Raw genomic sequence first — 18,019 nt, 5'->3', positions numbered from 1 at the left:
AACCATATGTTAAAAGTATAAGGTTGAGCATGGTTATGATTCTGTATTAAGTAAGGTAGTTGAGTACATGTACTTCAAATTATGGGTATAAACACATTGTATTCCTGTAGTGCCTTTCACAGGACTTTCCACTGCTTTACTTTATTTATCCTAAGACAGTATTGTGAGGTGAATTGTCTTCTAGTGGTGTTATTGTCTTCTAGCCATGGAGAGGATAAACTTCTTTCTGAGTCTGCAGAGCTTGGACTAGACTAAGTCTAATTTAATGAGCAGGGCACTTTCTATGAAATCATATTGCCTCTCCCTGTAGGCCAATCCACTTTTTCACTAACGATGATACTCAGTGAACACTGATTCAGAATAGAGCAAACTATGAAAGTACCAACATGTTATTTTAACCCCAAATCCCCAATTATCTCATAAGCATTCACCAAATTTGTAAAAACGCGTTTCATTTCTAATTCTAATTATGTAGGTTGAAAGTTGAAGCATTACTCTACTGAAAGACACTGAACATGTTGGGTGACATATATTGGGGAAAAAAACTACTAATTTTTTACTTTTCCAAAGAAAATGTGTGGGAAATTGAGATGAAGTATTATCATAGTAGGAAAATAATTAATCCAGAATAAGGTTAACATAGAAAACCTGCAGTATAGATTTTCCAGCAGCCCAAGAAAAAAAATACTCAACCATCTAAAATATAAACACAAGACAGTTTTTGATAACTTTTTCTGATACTGAAACATAAATAAAATTTCTTTGATGAAGTTCTCATAACAAGTTATCCTAGACAGGGATCTACATAATGAATACAACTGAAACTAGATAAGAAATCCATAGCACTAAAGTGTGATTCAGTAAGAAATTCTAGAAAAGAACAAGCCAGTAGAGCTATATATATAATTTTCTGAGGGCCTGAATTGATGCTAGGGTAAAATTAGAATACTCAGAATGTCTCACAAAAGATGTGGCTTTGGGACTGCATATTCTTTTGAGAATCAGATGAAAGCTCTGATTGGAACTTCTCTCTCCAAAAATACAGACACAAAATTACATTTGCGATATATTTAATGAAAGAAAATGTAAATCTGAAAAATCCAGCGACATTTTCACTCCTGGAAGTGTGTTCCTTACATCCAGAATTCCCCTAATAAATGAATGAATAGTTTCAATTTCTTATTAATATTATTTGCCACAATCAGACTTTGGTAAGGATTAACAGCAGGGATTTGGGGGATGCAATTTCTGGCAAGCAGCTGTATCTTTTTTAATGACTGATCAAAGGGAGATGCAAACCACTGTGAAGTAGGTGAAATTAAGAGCCCTAGCTGAGCGCGGTAGCTCACACCTGTATCCCAGCACTTTGGAAGGCTGAGGCCAGCAGATATCTTGAGATCAGGTGTTTGAGACCAGCAGGGCCAATATGGTGAAACCCCATCTGTACTAAAAATACAAAAATTAGACAGCCATGGTGGCATGCTCCTGTAATCCCAGCTACTTGAGAGGCTGAGGCACAATTGCTTGAACCTGGGAAATGGAGGTTGCAGTAAGCCGAGATCGAGATCGCCGCCACTGCACTTCAGCCTGGGTGACAGGGCGAGACTCTGTCTCAAAAACAAAAACAAAACAAAACAAAAAAGGAAATTACAAGCCTTTGTGAAAATTAAGGAACACAAGCAAGACTTGAACTTTAGAGCTTTGTTTCTGACTGAAAGTGCATAAAGTGGCAATAATAATAATAATAATAATAATAATTTATTGAGCATTTACATGTTCCAACTCAGGTTCCCTGTCAACATTATGATGTTAGCACTACCATTCACCCCATTTTCCATAGGAATAAACTGAGACATAGTGAGGTTAAGTGACTTGCCCAAAGTCTGAGTCCAGATATGATAACTACATTCAGAGAATTCATTTAGAAAGAAGATTTCTGTTCTTCACTTAAAAAAATATGGCATTTATTTTTCTTAGAGAATAAATTATTTAAAAATAAATTGAACTCATAAAAGACAAATTTGGTATATTAAAATAGACATCAAAATAGCAAAGTTAATGATCATTAAATTTATTTTACTGCCTGCTGCCTTGTTCCAGCATTTAAGGGTTTTAGGCTCAGTGAGCTGGAAAGGACTTCAATAGTGACTCTGTCTGTCTCCTTGACAAGCCTTACACTTATTGTAAATGGATGTCGAGTGTTCTTGATCCTAAAGTTTAAAAAACATCTACACCTTACCAAATTATTTAATATATTTGTGTATACTTCATTGTCTATTAAATGTGTATTTTTGTAAGAGTGGTAAAAATTAAAAATTAAATCTTAGGCCTAAATTTTTATTTATTATTGTATTTTGCATACTTACCATTCACTTCTGCTATTTATTTCACATGGTGAATCTGTCATATCCTAGTATGTATTTATTTATTCTAGTACACACTTATAATTCTATTATTCCTATTTATATTCACTTACTTTCTAACCTTAGAAAGATGGAGTCTATAGCTATTGCATGACTGAGTTCAGCTTTGTAAAATAATAAACATTAACTGAGCATGTGTGTTAGTTCCAAATTTAGGGTTACATAATACTTGTCTGGTTTGACCTGTGTCCTTAGAAAAATCTTTCGGGTCTGGCTTTTTTGGTTAATGTTTTATTGCTTTCATTTATGAAAACACACATTTCCATGGTAAGGAATAATTTTGGTTTATTCAACTTAGCACAAGAGATAATGTTCTGAAACCTCAAGACATGGCTATATGAGGCATTTATTGAGTAAAATTCTGTCAGATGGACAGGTGGACAATCATGTCCCAAACCTAAAGAAATCAGATAAGGAAAATTTTAAAATATACATTAGGCGATGGCATAAAATTAATTCAGTCCTCTTCCTGTTGCTGTCCTGTTCCTGTTCCTATTTTGCCATTCCTTCCTCCACCCTCTTTTAGAGTTTTCATTTTAATTGGTGACTGAATACAGTTTTCTTCACAAGCTTGTGTTCCCTTATCCCACAGATGTCAGGAGGAGGTGGGAGTAAATGCAGCTGGGAAACAGAATCGAGTTTCATCCTCCCCAATAAACAGCAGGGTGAATAGTGCTCTGCTTATCTTTCTACAAGCAGCTTTCTATTAGATTCTATTTCAAGATTATGGGTTCAAAGTAGGTGATCTCTAAGATTCCGAGCCTAGATTCTTGTCTGAGCAACCCACTCAAGGAAACACACACACACACACACACACTGCACAGTTGCCTCCCTCTATTATTATTCCTAGCTGCAATAAAAATCAATGATCATTGTATATGCCCCATGAAAGGGTAAAAAAAAAAATCATTCATAGTATTTTAATTCTGGAATTTAGGATTACAAAATATCAGTTAAAATGAGATAGGAACTTTTAAACCTTACACACACCTGTTAGAATATAAAGCCAAGGAATGCCACTATTTCCTCGTTATTTGGGTAAAGATTTAATTAAATATAATGTAAATTTGTATTATGTAAATACCACAGAAACATATCCTATGAATTATAGCTTCAAAAATGTTCAACTGATGAGAGAAGAGCATGCGCTAAGATAAAAACAAGTAGTTTTGTCATTTACTGGGTGAAGAGAGTTCCTTTCACGGACTGACATTTTAGGCTTTACAAATGAACATGAATATAAACATATTTATAACATGCTGTATAATCTAAAGACCCCTGGACTCTCAACATTGGTTCCAGACTTTAGGTGATCTTAGAGTCTACAACAAAACCTGTAGGGAGTGCCTGTTGAATTTATGAATGCTACTAAATTATTTTTTTCTATCATTTGAAACACTAAAAAATTAAAGCAAAAAGAATAAATGCGTCAGCACGCAGTGGGGGCTGTAACATGCACCACATGCATTTATCCTAAAGGCAGTGTAATGCTTTATGAAAATGGCTCATTGTGAAGACAGAAGCTTTTATAAAACTGAAAGTGGGGGTTTTTCTTCATCATATGAAGAGAGCAGAGTGACTGATGTTACAAAAGAAATGTTGAAAGAGAAAGGTCATCTTATCTCTGATACCTTTGATTTTTTTCCCCAAAAGATGTATCGGTTAGGAAATCTATTCGTCTGGGAAAAAAAAAAATCCTGTAAGTCATTAGGAGATGCGTTCCCCGGTCACTTATAACCACATGAATAAACCATTCTTACTGATCATGAAACAGATCAAGAAGAATACTATATAGCTGCCTTCTGGCTAAAATTTTGAAAAGTTATGACACCTTTCAAGAGATTAGTATTCTTGGTGTCTACTTGGCAAGGTTGTAAATGGAATTTGTGAAGGATTTCTATCTCCACTTTTCCCTTCTGGAAACTCCAGCTCAATATATTTCTCTGCTGGATTTGGTATATTTTGCAGTAATATTTGTGGCCAGAATTGGAAGTCTTGGATTAGGGAAAAACATACTTGTCACAAGTCTATTAGAATACGTTTGACTAAAATTACTAAAGAAGACACGAGCATTTTGTTTGTCTTTGTGAAAAATGTTTACAGCATGCAGTCATCAAGAGTGATTTATAGAGCTAAAATAGTAAATACATTAAAATATACTTAATATACATGTCCCTTTCTCTACTTAAAAAAATAATTTAAAATCCCTATTTGGATTTCAAACAGATGTTTAAAATTAATTTAATAATAAGGTTTAATATTGAATCTACTCCCAAAATTAAAGAAATCTTCTGTATTTAGTTACTTTGAGGGCTTTTTATAAAGTTGTGCTTTATCCTTTAATGAAAACAAAGTGTTATTTCACTATGATAAAGATCTTGAAGGGACTTGAAAAGTAAGGGTAGTCCTAGTCTAAATGAAACCATTCAAGCAGGGCTATGAATGTGCCTTTGCCAGAGATTTATAACACCTACTTAAAATGCTACATTGGTAGGAAATGAGAAGAAGAAGAAAAAAAATCCTCTGCAAGTCAGAAAACCTTTGAGAAAGCAGTGAAAATCTTAACAATAAAATGCTGCAAATCGCTAATAAAGTACCTTTGCTTATTCGACAGTCTACAAAATGTACCACAGTATGGACTCATACAGTAAAGAAAAGGGAGAATTACTTGCTTAAAGTGACAAACATTCTTCATTTGTGCCTGTCAATTTCTGATGCAAGATCAATTACAGAATACAGAATTCCTTTATAATAATTTTGATAATAATGTTAACCTTATCTTACAAGTCTGATAATGAACAAAGATTTTGATGAATTTTATGTGTGACTAAAGTTTTTTTGTCATTTGACAAAAACAAGAGGAATTCATTATTTAAATGGAGGAAACGAGAATCAAAAAACCTCAGTAAAAAATACACGAGGGTCAAACATCACTAGATATCACTAATTTAACTTTAGGATATATGGTTGCACTTTTCATAGGAAGGTGTAATGTCATCATTCTGTAGCCATCTGTACTTTATGCCTGTATTTGTGTGTTTGCGTGTGTGTGTATGTCTGTGTGTGAGTATATAGTTACTGTGTGTTTTATATTGTATGATACCTAAAATTAAAAAAAATCTGACCACATAGTTCCTATATAGAAAAAATAGTCTATAGAAATCAAGTCAAGTAGCCCGTAGCATTTTTCTTGAGAAAGGATTATGAGAATGAGCTCAGCATTTACCAATTGAGCTGGACTGAGCCAGATGACTGTTGAAGGATGAATCTTCACAAGCTGGCAATTTTCCACGGTGAAACCTGGAGAATTTTCTCATTAATGTGGACTAAATGAATAGAAAATGGTGGCTCATAGACACCGGGAAAGATTATCTAATTTCCTAGAGATGAGCATTTACGGGATTAAGATTCATTATCATTGCTTTCAAATATTACTTTTGGTACAGGTCCCTGGTTCAAACAGCTGAGCACTGAGATGTGTCAGTGATCCTGTTACCTCTTTAGTGCCCTGGCCCGGATTCTTGATTCCCTGGCCTGCTTCCTGGAATTCATTCTTTACCTATTTATATGGATGACACCTGCCCTCTACTTATTTCCTACTCTCTTTTCTCCCCTTGATACCTAATGTGTGATCTCTGACCTACTTAATGTCTGGTGCAAACTGATGCTCTTTTTTACTACCTGAATTCAGATCCATGCTTTCTCTACTATGTCCTAGTACCATATGTTTCTCTTCATTCTTTTCTCTATTCATTCTGTCTGCCCAAGACAAACCTAGTAAGTATGTAAGTTTGTACACCTCCCTTTTCTCATCTGCTTAAAGAATTTCCAATCAGACCACACCAAACTCCTTTGTCAACCACGATGACTTTATTTACCTTCACTATCTCCTATCCCGCACTCCACCTCCCATCCCCTGCTCCTTCTCTGCCTCTGTTCTTCCATCCATATTTCCTTGAGAATCATCCAAGCAAAGACATTTCTTCACAGACGTAAGTTTTGGGATATTATAATATTTCCCAGGAGATTTTCTTTTTTTTTTTAAAAAATGTTTCTACACTCCCCTTAGGCACAAAAAGCAAGTGTTAGTAATGGCTTTATTACACTTGGTGACTCTCAAGAAGAGAGGCACACCTAAGTGTGTGTCAGGAACTCTGAGATGCCTTCAGAGTTTGAAAGAGCCCGGTCTAAACTCAATCTTCTTATATGCAACCACCCCAAAGAGAGTATGATCATCAACTTGGAAAAAGTCACTTCTCTAATTAAGGCAAATATACTGAAAAAATCATGTTTCCCTATTTTTTTCTTTTTCTACTGTTGAATTTTTTTGGTCATTTCAGTGCCAATCATGATAATTAATAAGGTATTCTTTTACAAACCCAATACAATTGCATGTTTTATAATTTTTTTTTTTTTGCTTTAACTAATATTGCATCTTTCACCCAAAGTGTGTGCGTGTGTGTGTGCACATGTGAGTGTGCACAGTCTGCAGAATGTCACCTATAGTGATATGGGAGAAAGTGGGTCCATGTGTTTAGGATTGCTACTAAGGATTAGTATTACTGTGAGTCCCATTATGCTTCTGTGAAAGTTCAGGGAGAGTTCGAGGAATCTTTCTGACATGAAGATGTTCTGTAGGTAGCTAATTCCTAAATGAGCCCCTTTACAATGCTCCCCATGTACCTGTTTCAAAGGCTAACCTGTTCAACTTTTTATCACTGATAGTTTAGAATGACATTGAACATAAAATCCATTTTAGCTGTGTGAATGCTTTTCCTCTCACTGTGAAGAAAGTCAGTTTGGAAAATTACAACATGAGTCACCTAAGAAATAACAGCAGGGATAGCAGCAAGGAAACTTTAAAATGTGCTGAAAGAGCCACCTGAATGTGAGACTAGAAACGATCAGTAAAAACCACGACCGAACACAATCAATAAATGACCCAGGTCTAGGGACAGTTTTAGATTTGCATGGAATGCTAAACTGCCGATACACAAGGGCAGCATATGTGTGATGAGGTAATTCAAAATGTAACTTATGCCCCCAAAGAGGACAGAAAGCATATTTATATTATTAAAGCATGAGCTCCATATGTCTGTGTCAATTGTGCATTCCAGATGTTTACCTCAGTCTCAAGAGAATTTCTCAAGGGAACAAAAACTGATATGATTAACACCCTTTGGAATTTCACTGGATGCATTAGCTACTTCCTTTTCTTCACTGAAATGGCAGTGTTGAGTCCCATGACCTCCCTGGTGTCCTGTGGTTAACACCTTCCCCGCTAAATTCTTCAGACATTAGGGTAGATGACTGATTACATTATTTTGTGATTCATTTTTTTCTTCCTCAAAGTTTAATGTCTTCTCTTCTCTTTCTATGTTGCTTTTTTTCACACAATTACTTTTCTACTTAAGTTTTATGTGCTGAATTGTGTCCGCCACCCCTCACAATTCATATGCTGAATTCCTAACCCCTGTAGCTCTGGAGGTAATTATTTGGAGATATCAAAGGACCTTGAAGGAGCTAATTAAGTGAAAAATGAAGTCATTAAGGTGACCATAATTTAATATTATCGGTGTCTTTGTAAGAAGAGAACATTTAGACACAGAGAGGCACAGAAGGAAGGCCATGGGAAGACACTGGGAGAAGACCGCCATCTATAAGCCAGAGAGAGACCTCACAGGCCCCAACTCTGCTGACACCTTGATCTCAATTTCTCTGCATTTTCTCCAGAACTGTGAGGAAATAGATTTTCATAGTACCCAGTATATGGTACTTTCTCACGTCAGCTCTAACAAACTAATACAATATATAACACAAACACGCACATATACATGCTCCAAATCAACAATTTGTTATTCAGTTTCAAAAACTGACTAACATTTTATCCATATTATAAAGTTCATTAGGAAAAAAATCAATATTTGAATAGAAATTTGCGATAGAAATGAAAATAGTCATCAAGAAGAATTAGCAAAACTGGCGATGAACGTGTCGGTGGGTCCTGCTCTGTAGGGTGTGTTGGTCTGAGTGGAGATCTGAAGCAATGGATAAAGAGCTATGCTGTATTCCTTATCCATGCTCCTGACAGTGACTGAGTACTTAATCCACTACCCTCACAATTACAAGTATCTATACCATCTTAACTGAGTAAGAGACTCTGCCAGGACTACTGGTTACACTGCAAATGTACAATATACTTTCTGTCCTCCAGGAGCTGACAGGGAAGTTGAGGAAACAAGATATGTGCACATAAAACACACATACACACACATACACACATACACACACAGAGCGATGCAAACCAGACAGGATGAGAAACTAATGTCATAAGCTAAAGAAACTACAGGAAGTCCTTCTGAAAGTTCTATAGATATGTAGTAGCTAAAAATGAGACTGGAAAGGAAGAAAAATATATGAATGATATAAAGAATAAAACACCTGATGGGCCATAATTGGGCCCAAGGATAAAACAAAAATTGACCAAGAGATGAGGAGATGGCATCAGGGAGAATTATTTAATTATATATCTTAGAATATATATATTTTTATAATTGTTTAAAGATTTGCTTGGGTCTATATCTTGAGGGAAAAGCCCACTTTATGGAATGGGAGGATGGAGAAAGAGGCAGACGAGGGGTAGTCAGAGTACTTTAAAGAGACCTAAGGCCTTGCAGTAGACAAATTCTACACCAGTCTAAGGTGTGGTAGGAGCAGAAAGTGGCCAATAGTAGAAAACACAGCAGGAGGTTGAAGGAAAACAACCACTAATTTAATCAACAAATGATCATTGTGTCCTTAAAACAGTTATCAGTACAGAAGGAGGGCACAGCTTGACTACAGAATATTAAGAATGAGGAGATTATACATAATGGTCAAAATAAAGGAGAGAAAAACTTAATTGGGAACGTTTAGATTTGCTAGAAAGGAGGAAAATGGAAGAGGTGCTAGTAGGAGAAGGGTCACTTAATTTTTTTAAAAAATCACAATGGAGGGGTCTTGGGATCTTTTAGGGACAGCGAGGAGGAAGTGATTAACACTTCTGTAGAACTGGGGCTCAGAGTGACCACAGCCCAAGGTTCTGAAAAAATCTAATGGGAAAAGACTGGAAGCAATTACATTGAATGTTCTAGATGAAGAGTGACATAGATTACCCTTAAATACTAAGAGGACTGAAGGCTTTCTTATATTTTTCATTTGCACCTTGTTAAATTGTTAAGATTGGCCCGGTACGGTGGCTCACAGGTGTAATCCCAGCACTTCAGGAGGCTGAGGTGGGTGGATGACTTGAGGTCAGGAGTTCGAGACCAGCCTGACCAACATGGTGAAGCCCCGTCTCTATTAAAAATACAAAAAAATTAGCTGGGTGTGGTGGTGCATGTCTGTAATCCCAGCTACTTGGGAGGCTGAAGCAGGAGAATTGCATGAACCCAGGAGGTGCGGGATGCAGTGAGCTGAGATCGCACCATTGCACTCCAGCCTGGGCAACAGAGCAAGACTCCATCAAAAAACAAATTGTAAAGATCTACCAATTTTAGATTCCAGGCAAATAGCTTGCTGCCTGTTCATGTTCCCTAATCTTTATTTGCACATAACGCTAAAGCTACAAACTACATTTTTCATCTGTAAGGAAAATAATGTAGGTAGAAGATTGCTTCTCTCTAAACAGACAGGCACTAGATTGTTGCTATTTGTGCTCATTATTGTTTTATTTTATCCCTCTTTTATCATCTAATTAGGACTTCATCAGGATTTATATCTATTCTTCAGAATGAGATAAGACATTTGAAGACAGAATTGGATAAGGACTGTCTGTTCTAGGATATTCAATTCAATGCATACACTTAAACGTACTACCTACTGGATGCAAGATACTGTCTGCTAAGAATGTCCTATGATATAAAACTATCAAACTCAGACACTAAATATTTCAATAAGGTTTTTACAGGAAAGCAAGAAACAAACTAAACTTGCTTTTAGAGAGAGGAACATTCAATTGGCTCTAAAAACTGCAGTCTGTTGACACTAGTCATATTTGGCAAATTTGTTCAGAATGTAGGAATAAGCTTAGAAAACTCTGCCTAGCTGGGTATGCTTCATTATTATATCTTCTAATAAGACTTTATATTAGAAATAATTATAATCTTGAGTTCTCAGAAGTTGTAGTTTCAATTTCCACTTTAATCAACCAACCACATATATTTTATTGAAAGTCATCTCAAATAATTTTGAAAATAGGTGGCTTAAATGAATTATTGGAGTTGAAATAAAATGTAAAAACAATTTAGTCCAGTTTTCTACTGAATTTAAGAATCCAAGTTCAACTGTCCTTACACTAAGGTGATCTGGCCTTTTTTTTGACTCCTTTTGGGGATGGGAAACTCACTAGCTTTAGAAGTTGATCATTGTGTCATTAATAAATGCAAGTTCATAATAAAAACAAGTTATGAAAGTTTTGGGGGCTTTTTTTAAGATTCCAACTTCATATTACAAGGTAGAAAGTGTAAGATAGTAAAGTAGCTTGTCAAGCATAAAAAATAGTTTCTTACAATATAAAATAAAACCGTATCTTTCTTATTAACAGAGCACAAGTTCTAAGAAAAAGTGAATTGTAAATGTGTCCAAGAATCAAAAGAGAACATTAGACATTTGGTACAGGGGCAGGTGTTTGTAAACAATGCAGGACTGTCTGAATAATTATCACTTGAGTATGCAGTACCCTGATTCTGATTGGTGGGTTCTGCCAGTTTTCCAGTTTCCGGCCGGTTTTGCTGTCTGCTAGCTTGTGGAGCAGAAGGAGGAAGGGAAGATGGGGTGGAGGAGACAGGAAAGTGAAGAAAGGAGGAGGGATCGTTCGCCTGTTTCCAGCACCATGTCACCCTCTCCTTTTTTTTTCTTCTTTTAGGCAAACCTAAACCTAAAAGGTTATGCTTTAAGAGGGCTATGCCAAATAGGTTTAATAGCTTAGTTGGATAACGAGTTGTTCTCCCAAACACTAAAATTCCGTTCAGTGTCTTTCTTACTCTATGAAAACATTTTTCCCCCATTGGGAATTCGTAATGCCTGATGACAAATCTTAAAGTGTAAGAGGGTTATGCTGTGCTGATACATAAATCCTGATTGAAGTAGTGCAACTGATTAATATCTGTGAGCGATGGGACCGAGACCGGGATTTTCATGTGAAATGTTATGCATAGGCATCGGTATAATCAAGAGGAGTCTGAGGGATCTGAGACTAATCCTCAACCACAGACTTCTCAGTATCAGAAATGGAGCCAGGATGGCCAGCTTAGACCACTAAAGGCATTACCAGCTCTCCAACATATGCTCTATGTAGTGAATCCCCTCCACAATCCTATCAAAAACCTCACTTTTCTTTGGCTCTACCACACTTAACAGAGAAAAATTGAATCCACAGATAATTACTGTCTGGTAAAGACTGATGTGCTTATTGGATAATGTTTTACTATTTTGAAAAATGGATCTTGATTCCAAGGTCCTTATGAAGATATATAAAAATGTAATAATGATTTTTTTTTAAAAAAGAAACAGTGGGAGATTTTAATGGTCAATTTAATTTTTATTTATTTTATTTTATTTATTTAATTATTATTATTATTATTATTTTTTAAGACAGAGTCTCGCTCTGTCTCCAGGGTGGAGTGCAGTGGCGCGATCTCGGCTCACTGCAACCTTCAACTCCCTGGTTCAAGCAATTCTCCCGCCTCAGCCTCTTGAGTAGCTGAGATTACAGGCAAGCACCACCATGCCCAGCTAATTTTTGTATTTTTAGTAGAGACGGGGTTTCACCATGTTGGCCTGGATGGTCTTGCTCTCCTGACCTCATGATCTGCCCACCTCAGCCTCCCAAAGTGCTGGGATAACAGGCGTGAGCCACTGTGCCCGGCCCAATGTAATATTTTAAGAAAAAACTAAAAGATAAATCTGAGAAGAAAGAAAAGAATAATAATAGTATAGTCCAAAAGTCATTTTTATTTTTTATTGCTTAAAAGGCAAAAAAAAAGGAGAGGTAAAGCAGAGGAAAATTCCTCAATTTTATCATTATTCTCTTTTTATAGTTTATTTATGGTTTATTATGGTTAAAATATATGCTCTTTATTTAACTTAAATAAAGTTAGAAACATATGGACTCTGTACATCTTTGGAAAAGCTTCTTTATTAAAGTATTTGATTTGGAGTGAATGTCTAGGAAAAAATTTTATTTTTATAAGACAGAAATCTGTATCTTTACAAATTTTATTTCTTTTTTCTTTGTGTGTGTGTGTGTGTGTGTGTGTGTGTGTGTGTGTGACAGGGTCTCGCTCTGTCACCCAGGGTGGAGTGCAGTGGCGCAATCTTGGCTCACTCTTGCCCTGTCACCCAGGCTGGAGTGCAATGGCGCGATCTTCGCTCACTGCAACCTCTGCCTCTTGGATTCAAGTGATTCTCCTGCCTCAGCCTCCTGAGTAGCTGGGATTACAGGTGTGCACCACCACGCCAGGTTAATTTTTTTGTATCTTTATTAGAGATGGGGTTTCACCGTGTTGGCCAGGCCGGTCTTGAACTCCTGACCTCATGATCTGCCCGTTTCGGCCCCCAAAGTGCTGGGATTACAGGCAGGAACCACCGCGCCTGGCCAATTTTTGTATTTTTAGTAGAGAAAGGATTTCACCATGTTCGCTAGGCTGGACACGCTGTATTTCCTAAGTGGCATGTCTTACTACTTTGTCAAGGACAGAATGTGATTAATTGGCTAATGGTAGACTTATGAACTCATGGGGCAACCAGAAATGATACGTTTTAATGTGCTAGATTAGCACTTTTAAGGCAATATAAAATGAGTTAAATTTTAATTGGGGTTTCTTTCCTTTGGAAAATGATTTTTTTAAATGAATACAATCTTAACTAAAATTTATTATTATTATTTTTTTCTTGAAACAGGGTCTTGCTCCACTACCCAGGATGGAGCACAGTGGCTTGATCATGGCTCACAGCAGCCTTGACCTCCCAGGCTCAATTGATCCTCCTACCTTCGCCTCCTAAGTAGCTGTGACTACAGGTACATGCTACTGCATCAGGCTAATTTTTTTCTTCTTCTTCTTTTGTAGAGACAGGGTTTTGCCATGTTGCTCAGGCTTGTCTTGAACTTCTGGGCTCAAGTGATCCTCCTGCCTCAGCTTCCCAAAACAGGTGTGAACTGCCATGCCTGGCCCAAAATGTATTTTTTCTTAAAAATATCAAGGTTTTGGCCGGTGCAGTGGCTCACGCCTGTAATCCCAGCACTTTGGAAGGCCAATGCGGGCAGATCACAAGGTCAGGAGATCGAGACCATCATGTCTAACACAGTGAAACCCCATCTCTACTAAAAATACAAAAAATTAGCCGGGCGTGGTGGCGGGCGCCTGTAGTCCCAGATACTCGGAAGGCTGAGGCACAAGAATGGCGTGAACCCGGGAGGCAGAGCTTGCAGTGAGACGAGATCGTGCCACTGCACTCTAGCCTGGGCAACAGAGCGAGACTCTGTCTCAAAACAAAAACAAAAACAAACAAATAAACAAAAAACAAGGTTTTGTTGTTTGTTTGCGGTTGTTGCTGTTGTTTGAGTCCAGGGAGGCAGAGTTAACTTAGTTTCTCTTACACAGGCTGATATGGTAAGCAGGCAGATCTTCATTCTTATCTTTGAAGGCATGAGAAAGTCAGTTATAGAATTGTAGAAAATGATGTGTGTTCCAGGAAAGATATCTTCCACAATCAGTACATTCATAGCAAGTTATGAATAAAACTTACATAAATTTTAAAAAATGAAAATCACGTGCTGCAATAATTGATCACCTCTATTTCCATGAGTTCAAAGTACGAAAACTTTTGAAGCTTTTAATTCATATTGCCAATAATATTATTATTCTTTCTTTCTTCTCAGATTTTTCATTTAGTTTTTTCTTAAAATATTAAATTGATCTTTAAATGTCATTATTATTATTATTATTATTATTTGGAGTCCAGGCTGGAGTGCAGTGGCACAATGTTGGCTCACTGCAACCTCAAACCCCCGGGTTCAAGCAATTCTCCTGCCTCAGTCTCCTGAGTAGCTGAGACTACAGGCACACGCGGTGACATCTGGTAAATTTTTTGTATTTTAGTAGAGACGGAGTTTCACAGTGTTGCTCAGGCTGATCTTGAACTCCTGAGCTCAGGCAATCAGCCCGCCTTGGCCTCCCAAAGTGCTGGGATTACAGGTATGAGCCACCGCGCCCAGCCTCCCCATTATTATTTTTTAAAGAAATCATTATTACATCTTTATATATCTTCACTTTACTTAAAAGATTAAAACAGTAAGCAATAAGCACATCAGTCTTTATCAGACTGTAATCATCTGTGGATTCTTCTCACCTTCAGATATAAGTCTATGGATAGAGGATACAGTTTCTTGGAATAATGAAGAAAACAGATTTAGAAGTAAATCCTTCATTCACTCATACAACTGAAAAAAAATAGTACTCAATTTTGGTTAGTGTGAGATTTTTAACATTCTGTTAGAAGAAGTTTAAATTTGTACTTGTTTGGTAATATGAATAAAAATACTTTAAAACTTTTCATGCTCTGTGAACTCATGGAAATAATTAGAAGTAATCAAAGGCAAATATATTGTCATTCTATACAACATTATTTACAAAATTTAAACAACGGAATCAACCTAAATGTTTAGCAGTAGGGCAAGAGCTAACCATTTGTAAAATGGAAAATTTTGTAGCATTTCAAATATGGTTTATAATTGTATGGCACTGTTAAAATATTTTTGTTATAACATTAAAGAAGAAAGAAATTCTACTAAATATTTAATTGCTGCTGTTAGTACTATTTGTAATATTTATTAATTCATTCAAAATGTTTTCATCTTTGCTGCTGCAAAATTATTTTTCAAATATTGTGTGGGTATGTATGTGTGTGTGCATGCATAAAATCTAAGTAACTCTGAAAAATTGCTGAAGAAGAATATATCAAAATGGTTGTGGTGCGATAGCATGATTATTAACTTTTTGGGGGTAATTTTTTCTATATCCACAATATGCATAACACTTTCACAACCAGCAATGACAGAGTTGTGGGAGAACCTAGATATACAACTTTGTCTACATCATGAGGTTAGTTTTGTAACAGAGCAATGTATACCTTTATATGCATATGTAAAAGAAAAAAATTTCTAATGTGAAAAAAACAAAGTGTACAACCTGAGAATTTTTAAGAGCCTTAGACATGACTTTGTGAAACTCATTTATTTTAGATATGAGAAAGCTGAGTGGCAGAGTTGGAAAATATTCTTGCAGGGGCCTGTGAAGTGTTCTTTTCCACATAATGATACCAGAGTCACCAGCTTACTTCTGGTCAAACCAAACATAGCCAGACATTCAGGGCTAAATAAGAGTGTATTCTTTTGATTTAAGTACCCAAAACTTTAGTAAGCTACTTAAGTAAGCTGTTTCTGAGCATCATATAGCCAGGTGTACAAATTTGGGGTGGCTGGAATTATTTTGTAAGGAGACTTTATGCTATAGCTAATATTTAATGTCAACTTGATTGGATTGAAGGATACAAAGTTTGTTCCTGGGTATGTCCGGGTGGGTGTTCTCAAAGGAAATTAACATTTGAGTCAGTGGACTTGGAGAGGCAGACCCACCCTTAATCTTGGTGGGCACCAGCTAATCAGCTGCCAGCATGGCTTGGATAAAAGCAGGCAGAGGAACGTGGAAGGATTAGACTGGCTGAGTCTTCTGGTCTCCATCTTTCTCCTGTGCTGAATGCTTCCTGTCCTTGAACATTGGACAAGTTATTCAGTTTTTGGACTCTAGGACATACACCAGTGGTTTGCCAGGGGCTCTTAGGCTTTTGGCCACAGACTGAAGGTTGCACTGTTGGCTTCCCTACTTTTGAGGTTTTGGGACTTGGACTGGCTTCCTTGCTCCTCAGCTTCCAGACAGCCTATTGTGGAACCTCACTTTGTGATCATGTGAGTCAATACTCCTTAATAAACATCCTTTCATATATACTCTTATATACTAATATCTATCTATTAGATACTATTAGATACTAATATCTATCTTATTAGTTTTGTCCCTCTAGAGAACTCTAATACACACTGTAAGAGTAGTTGTTTATTTTTTTAATTATATGTCTTGTAAGTGTAAAGAATGGAATTGCCCTCACATTAAGGATTGTATTTATTTATAAGTAAGACATTTTAAAATAATTCAAAACATAGCTGTATATTTTACATTGTTTACATAGAAAAAAAAGCTGTAAAAATAGCTGAAAACCATCATACATAGATTGCCCAAAGATCAAACAACAGCTATTTGTTTTGTTGATGTTGCAAAAGTGATTTGAAGAAAGATAGAGAAAGGGGAGTGGGCATAGAGAGAGAGAAAAAAAATCTAGAATGGTGAGTTTTAACCTTGGTGCACATTAGAATTACCTGGAAGTTATAAAAATTTCAATGCGCAGGCTGCACCCCAGTCTAACAAAAACAATCCCTGAGAGTAAGATTCGGACACTGGTATTTTTTTTTTTTTTTTTAATGCTCCAGATGATTTCGAAGTGAAGCTAAGTTTGAGAACCACCAGTCTAGAAGTTTTTGATTAATTTGTTTGAGTTTTTTGATATTGTGTAGAATAGCCTCTTATTACATGTTAAGATTCTCTCCTTTTAAATCCATGTGTGCTTTATCAGTGGCATTACTGGACACATTTACCTTTATTTTTGCTTTCATTTGTGCCTTGTCAACTATTGCCATTGGAATTTTAAATCATCTTTCACGTATGATATCCAAGGCTGGCTGTTGACAAATATTTCTGTTCATTGCATGGTCAAAGACACTTTACAGTGGTTGAGTTCAAGCTACCATGGTCAATATACACCCAAAATGCATTTAACTGGATTATAAACAACTGTCATAATGTCATTTTGCCACATTTTAGATAAGATTCTACTGTAGAAAAATAAAATTGTATGCTTTACCTATTTAGTGAAAGAACAAGAAAAAGTCAAGGATCTTAAACCTTAACGTTTTCTAGGATTCATTCAAATTAGTTCTATTTTTTCCTCATTCTAAAAGGATCATTAACTTAGTCTTCTTTTAAGTGTCTAATACTAGAACAGGGACAAAAGTATAGAGACTTACTTGTTAAAATGATGTACATGTATTTTTAATACCTAATTTTAAGTTATTTAATGAATGGTATACAGAAAAGTGAAGACAGGATCTGTCACAGGATTCTAAATTTTCTTTTCTTGTTTTAATTTGAGAATAACTTCTCAACTGTAATTTATTAAAGTGGGCTATTACAGAATTGGTGCTTTGATCAATGTCTGGTATCTTGCTTGACTACTTATTAAAGTTAGTACTTGGTGACTGTATCTGGTATGCAAATGTCTCTTTTTCTGATAAAGACATTCACACTTTTAGGCTTCTTGCATTTACCAAACTGTCAAATTGATAGCACTAAACAACTTCTTAATGAATGAAATGTCCTTCCAATTGTCACCTGAAGATCTGTTTCCCAAACGCTTTTCCTTCACTTGTTATGAAAAAATGTTTTTAA

The 18,019-nt window shown here is 36.2% G+C and overlaps 1 protein-coding gene across 1 annotated transcript in view; it reads right to left on the bottom strand.

The window, feature by feature from the left end:
- The window catches only part of KCND2 (potassium voltage-gated channel subfamily D member 2), a 487,058-nt gene that overhangs the window by 160,583 nt on the left and 308,456 nt on the right, over positions 1-18,019 (bottom strand).

The sequence above is a fragment of the Macaca mulatta genome, chromosome 3 (assembly GCF_049350105.2).
Source record: "Macaca mulatta isolate MMU2019108-1 chromosome 3, T2T-MMU8v2.0, whole genome shotgun sequence".
In the NCBI taxonomy this organism is placed as follows: domain Eukaryota; kingdom Metazoa; phylum Chordata; class Mammalia; order Primates; family Cercopithecidae; genus Macaca; species Macaca mulatta.
The sequence above is the reverse complement of the archived record's forward strand: the minus strand, read 5'-3'. Positions and strand labels throughout refer to the sequence as shown.